The sequence below is a fragment of the Vulpes vulpes genome, chromosome 15 (genome assembly GCF_048418805.1).
Source record: "Vulpes vulpes isolate BD-2025 chromosome 15, VulVul3, whole genome shotgun sequence".
Classification (NCBI taxonomy): Eukaryota; Metazoa; Chordata; class Mammalia; order Carnivora; family Canidae; genus Vulpes; species Vulpes vulpes.
In genome coordinates, this window is record NC_132794.1 from 83,771,068 (window position 1) to 83,777,884 (window position 6,817).

General features: G+C 47.5%; 1 pseudogene; it reads right to left on the reverse strand.

Annotated features, from left to right (window-relative positions):
* Positions 1–432: 432 nt before the first annotated feature.
* LOC112917573 (malate dehydrogenase, mitochondrial-like) lies at positions 433–1,562 on the reverse strand (annotated as a pseudogene).
* Positions 1,563–6,817: the final 5,255 nt, after the last annotated feature.

The window sequence follows — 6,817 nt, forward strand, 5'->3', positions numbered from 1 at the left end:
TTCAGAGCAGTACCCTAGTTCTTAGCCTTGTGTCTATAGAAAATAAATTCAAATTTTATTATTCAAATAAGGGCTGTCATCTAGGAGTCATTTAGATTGTATTATTAAGTAGGTGGTTCCATTGTGCTAGAGAGGGGTTCCCTATGTTGGCTGTCATTTGAATCACCTGGAAAGTTTTAAAAATACTGCTGTTTGGGCTTCACCTCCAGAGATTCTGATTCAATTAATCAAGAATGTACTTAGAGTATTAGTGTTTTGTTTTGTTTTGTTTTGACCTTGAAAAAGAAAATGGAAGCCTGCTTTTATTGATGTACACATTGATGGACTTGCGATTGGAAGGGGCGGTGACGTTACCATGACACTGGTGGTTAACGCAACGGAAAGATGAGGGCAGGAGATGGCTTTGCAGGGACATGATGCCTTCACAAGTTAGGGAAACGGACTGCTAGCTGGCTGCCCTTTCATTTCATGTTCTTCACAAACTCCTCTCCCTTTTTGTTGGAGGCCTTCAGCTCGGGGATGGCTTCTGCTATCATCTTCTCTTCAAAAGAGGAGATCTTGCCAATGCCTAGATTCTTCTCGATGCCCTTTTTCCCAAGCAGTAATGGTGTGGAGAAATAGGCACAGTCTGCTTCCTGGGATTTAGCAACGGAACATTCGACATCTCCTTCCTTCCCATTCACTGCATCCACAAGGGAGAAGACAAACCGAGCTCCAGCGTATGCCATGGACAGGGTGGCAGAGCCTGCTCCAGCTTTGGCCTTCACCACCTGCGCCGGCCTCCTGGGTCCGCCCAGTGACGGCTGTCAGCGGGTCCTGGGGAAGGTCCGCCTTGGGAGCGCACTGAGAGATCAGGGGGATGATGGTCCTCCCGGCATGACCGCCAATGACAGGAACATTGATTCACGCGGGATCCAAACCCTTTAGTTCTGCAATGAAAGTGTTGGCCCTGACAATGTCCAGGGCCATTGGACAAATTTGGCCATTCGGGCCAAATGTCCCGAAGATTTTATTGGGGTCGTAAGCTCCGTGTTTCTTGAAAACCTCCGTTGCAATTGGGATGGTGGAGTTGACCGGATTTGAAATGACGCAGATCATGGCCTCGGGGCAATGCTGGGCGCAGGCAGCAGTCAGGGTGGCCACACTTGAGGCGTTGGTGTTGAACAGGTCATCCCGTGTCATGCCTGGTTCTCTCGGGACTCCGGCTGGAATAACCACCACATCGCAGCCTTTGAGGCCATCCGGCAGCTGCTCAGGCCCGAGGTGGCCTTTCACGGTTGCTCTGGTCTCGATGTGGCTCAGATCTGCGGCCACTCCGGGTGTATGAGCAATGTCCTAGAGGGTCAGGCGGCTCACTAAGGGGCTGTTCTTGAGAAGCAGCGCAAGGGGCTGCCCAATTCCTCCGGAAGCCCCAAGCACAGCTACTTTAGCACTGTTCTGGGCCGAGGTGCTGAAGCTGCGCGGAGAGCGGCGCCGGCAGGGCGGGCGAGGGCGGAGGGCATGGTTGGTTGGAGCGGGCAGGGAGCCGAAGAGCAGGCGCAGGAGCCGGCGGCTGGCAGGTGACACCCTGTTTTGTTTTGTTTTAATCCTGAAATGTCAGAGGTGCCTGGCTGGCTCAGTCAGAAGAGCATGGGACTCCTGATCTCAGGGTCGTGAGTTTGAGCCCCATGTTGGGAGTAGAGATTACATACATATGTAAATACATACATCCCCAAAAACTCTGAAGTGCAGCTAAGAGTTGAGTAATGTGGGATTTGATTCCTTGTTCAATTGCCTTTCTAACTGGGCTGCTGGCTCCATGTAGACCAGGACCACTTCAGTCTTGATCATGACTATCTTTCCAGCACCCAGCCCAGTGCCAGGGACACTTGTATTAAATGAATGTAATGATGCCCTTGGGAGTTCATTGCTTCAAAGACTGAATGGCAGCTTGTTTAGAACCAAATGGCAGCTTTGGGCAGGCAGGGGGGTAGGTGGAGTGGGGAGTTCAATGTGGTGGGGGTGCTGTAGGCTCTAAGAACTAGTCTGAGCAAAATTTGGAAGTACTGGAGGAAACAGATGAAGATAAGTATATGATGGGTGACCAGGGTATGTGGGTTTTAGCAAGGGCTGGGGACAGGCTCAGCCAGCCTTGAGTGTGAGTAGACCGATTCAGTGTGAAAGGCTGAATTCACTTACTCCTTGAAGAACAATGGGATATCAATTGTATGAGAAAAAGTGAGATGTGGGGCCAGTTAAGAGCTTGCAGTAGGGATCCCTGGGTGGCGCAGAGGTTTAGCGCCTGCCTTTGGCCCAGGGCGCGATCCTGGAGACCCGGGATCGAATCCCACGTCGGGCTCCCGGTGCAAGGAGCCTGCTTCTCCCTCTGCCTATGTCTCTGCCTTTCTCTCTCTCTCTCTCTGTGACTATCATAAATAAATAAAAATTTAAAAAAAAGAGCTTGCAGTAGAGACAGAGTTGGCCAAGCCCAGAGAGTTGTTGAGACACCCATGTTCAGAGGCGTGTTCCTGCTTTCCTATAATTCCAAGTACAAAGTTGTACTATAAATCAGAGCTATGGCAGTGACCAGACGAGAGACCCAAGAAGACTGATGAGAATTGAGTAAGGGGGATGGGTAGGGGAAAGAAGGATAAAAAGCTGGTGTAGAACTGTTCTGAAACTAGGAAGCCAGAGGGAAGAGATGCTGCTTTGGATTTTCTGCAAGTGACTATTTAAAAGGATGAAGGGAGGAGCCACAAGGACTGGCTTCTTTAAAAGAGTATTTTGTTTTGTTTTGTGTCTGGCCCTGAAGCAAAATCATAACAGCAGTGCTGGGTGTAAAGTAGGAGGAAGCCAAAGTGTAATTTTTTTATACATTAGCTTGTTTTGAAATACTATTTAGTTTTGAATATATTTATCATAATTCAAAATTATTAAAGTATAAAAAGATATTCAATAAAGCCTCTCTCCTATCTTCATTTCCACTCACCCAATTCTCCCACATATGATAAATGCTATTATGGTTCTCGCCATACTCTGGTGTGGTGCAGTTGCACTCATTCCTTTTCACTGTGTTTCTCATCCAGCTTGAGAGCAAGTTAGCTCCAGCCTGAGATTCTCATGGAGTTGGAAAAACTCTTAGAGGTTACATCTGTTTTTAAGATGTGTGTGATTTCAGGGGGTTCTTATTTAAATATCCTATTTCCATTTCCAACTCTGAACCATAATGGGAGGAAGAAGGAGGATTCAGGAGGGAAAACCTAAAATGAAGCCTCACAAATGCTCTGTAGTCTCTGACTTGCCCAGTCCTGGGGACTCCTGGAATCTACCATTTCAAAACTCCTGCAAATCTCCTATCCTGTTCAGCCTTCACCTGATTTATGCATTGGTGTTCAGCATAAGATTTTGTTAGAAGTAAGGATTTGTGTCTGATATACCCCCTTGGATTTCAGAAGAGGGGAGTGAAGCCAAGAGAGATTGAGCAATTTACTCAAGGTCACCCCACTCGTGTAAGCAGGACCAGAACCTAGGTCTCCCATTGCAATGCCTACATCCTTCTCTCCTCATGCCAGGATCCTTATCCATCTTCTCAGGACAGACCGCGTCCTAAATTGGCAGCAGGGCCTTTAGCCAGCTCTTCCAGATGGCATGTATGCATGTTATCACGCACCACCCAAGCCAAAAGAACTTGTACGGCAGACATTCTGGGCATTCCAGCAGCATCACTGGGAGAAACTAGGGGAAGAAGGCAGTATAGGTAGATGTCCAATCTCTCCTGCAGCACATGAGTCTAATCAGTGCAAGGCCAAAGAAACACCAGATCTAAGAGTTCACAAAAGAACCGTGAACCAAAATGAAACACTCCCGGGTCTTGTCCAGATGAGTTGCATGGTAGTTGCCAATGGCAGAATTTTTTTTTTTTTTTAAGATTTTATTTATTGGATAGCCCAAGTGGCTCAGTGGTTTAGCGCCACCTTCAGCCCAGGGTGTGATCCTGGAGACCGGGGATCGAGTCCCACGTCGGGCTCCCTGCATGGAGCCTGCTTCTCCCTCTGCCTGTGTCTCTGCCTCTCTGTGTGTGTGTCTCTCATGAATAAATAAATAAATAAACTCTTTAAAAAAATGTTAATGCTTTGGTAGAGAGATAAACAACCTAAGCTTTTTCAGGGATGTGGGTTCAGGGGCAGCTCTTTCCCGCAGGACACCTGCTCTGAGCCTCAGTTTCTCACAGTATTAATTAAATGTAGAGAAAGATCATGCGTGCCCCACAGAGTGGCTCTGAGGTTCAGAAGAGGTAATGTCTGTGAAAATGTTTGGCAAATTATAAGCTGCACATAAATGTGAGGAGGCGTTACCTTACTGTGCCCAAGAGGAAGATATTTGGAAGAGCCTGATTTATTTTCAGAGCTCACCAACAGCTCCCAGTTACCCTTGGGAAGTCTGCTTCAAAATCCACGATTATTCTCCTACTAAACATCCTTTCCTTCCTTTCTCGGTGGGCTTTGCTTGTGGCTTCATTTTACATCAGCTGTCACTTTTTAGGGTTTCATACAGACTGGTTGGCTTCAGAGGCTCAGACTCCTTCTGGCATCAGGTATGGGACAATGAACAGCCCTCTCCCCACAGACCCATTCTCGGCCCTGCCCCTGAGCGTACCACGGATTTTAGGAGTGCCTTTGTGGCTTGACTCTAGGTCACAAAATTGCCCTTAGTAATCCCACGGGATCATGGTTGCACCCAGTGCGTCAGAGGGGGACCGCTGAAATGGAATAAACACCTTCCATTTGCCTCCCAGCTTTCCTAGGAAAGATGCAGAGGTGCCTAAAGGTTAATCAGATAAAGCCCTTGTGAGGCTGGCTTCTGGGGCTCTCCCGGAGGAATGTGATGTTGATTCACAGGTTGTTCAGTGAGACCCTCAGTAGGTCTCTTAGCATATCAGATAATAGCACCTCCTCCTCCCCCAAAAAGCAACTCCTACTCTGTGGTCTCTATCTAATGAAAATGCAGCCTGCCTTGGCCTGGATTAAAAGAGATTTTCTTTTCTCTCTTCCTTTTCCAGTGTCTTAGAACAACAATTTAAAACAAGAGGTAAATTGCAAGAGGCCCGAGGTAGTAGAGTAGAATCTCAAGCAATGTCAGCTACAAGACAGTGATAGGCAAATCCTTCCCCTCCAGAGAGCAGCAGCATAGAGGCGCCCCGACAGGGAGAGCCCCAGATTCCCGCCGCCCGGCGGCCTCAGCTGACATGAAGGACTCTTCCTTCTTGTGGCCTCCGCCTTAGGCTGGCTGTTCTTGACCTTTCGTGACTGGTGTACTCATCATTTTGGCGGGCCTTGTGATTTTTTAATAGAGAAGGGGAAGGAGGGGCACCTGGGCGGCTCAGTGGTTGACTCTCTGCCTTCAGCCTAGGGCGTGGTTCTGAGGGCCCGGCGTTGGCCTCGAGTCCCGCGTTGGCCTCCCTGCGGAGAGCCCGCTTCTCCCTCTGCCGGTGTCTCTGCCTCTGTCTCTCACGAAGAAATAAATAATAAAATCTTGAGAGAGAGAGAGAGGAGGGGGGGGGGAGGGAGAGGGAGAGGGAGAAGGAGAAGGAGGAGGGAGAGGGAAGGGGGAGAAGGGAGAGGGAGGAGGGAGAGGGAGGAGAGAGGGAAGGAAGCCATTTGAAGATCGGAACAATAGTTATCAGCTGTTGCCTATGAATGGACAATGACCGCACACAGCCTAAGATGAAGCAGGAAAATCGAGAGAAGAGTACATTTTTTTTTCAGTCATCAAAATGTTGCCTTTTACCTTCTCTTTAGATGAGGACCTGCCGTTGTAAGTTTCACCTCTAAATTAGTCCACGATGAATGCGAAAAGGGCATTCTTTAGGAAGACCTGGGGTTTTTGTTGTTTTGTTTGTTTTAAAAGATTTATTTATTCACTTGGGAGAGAGAGAGTGAGGGGAGGAAAAGGGGCAGAGAGAGAGGGAAAGAGAGAATCTCAGGCAGAGAGCCCAATGCTGGGGCTTCGTCCCATGGCCCTGAGGGCAGGACCTGAGCTGAAACTAGGAGTTGAACGCTCAACTGCCAGAGCTGCCCAGGCGCCCCAGGACCTGGTTTTCTTACACATCTAGATTTTGATTAGCTTTTGCTCCAACTTGAGTAAACATTTCCTGAATGCTTTTTAGAGACAAGGCAGTGCAAAGGAGGAGGAGGGAGCAAAGAACAATTACCAGCACTTCTTACCTGCCTTCCAGCAAATGTTTTCCTCCAAAAAACTAAAAACTATCAGCTTCCCTCCCTTTGCCTTAGTAATTGCCCAAACTTTGCTATGTATTGGAGTTACCTGGGAACTAAGAAAGAAAGAAAGAAAGAGAAAGAAAGAAAGAAAGAAAGAAAGAAAGAAAGAAAGAAAGAAAGAAAGAAAAAAGAAAGAGAGAAAGAAAGAAAGAGAGAAAGAAAAAGAAAAATACTGACATCACAGTCTCATCCCTATTTCGATTTAATAGGGGTGTGACATAAACTACCAGGATTTAAAAAAAAAAAATCCCCAGGTGATCTAATTTCCACAAAGTTAGGAAACCACTTGGCCTAACTCCTTTCTCTTCCCTCTGGAGAACTTCCCTGATTTCCCTCCTCTCCTATCATCACACACACTCATGACTCTGACCCTGTGGGGCAGCCCTCCCACGGGCTCCTACAGCACCTGCTAGTTAGCCTTTCATAATACTGGTCACTTTGCTCAACACTCTTCCTTGGGAATACTGGGAGATTCATCTTTTTAAAAGATTTATTTGTTTGTTTGTTTGTTTATTTATTTATTCATGAGAGACAGAAAGAGAGATGCAGGCAGAGGGTGA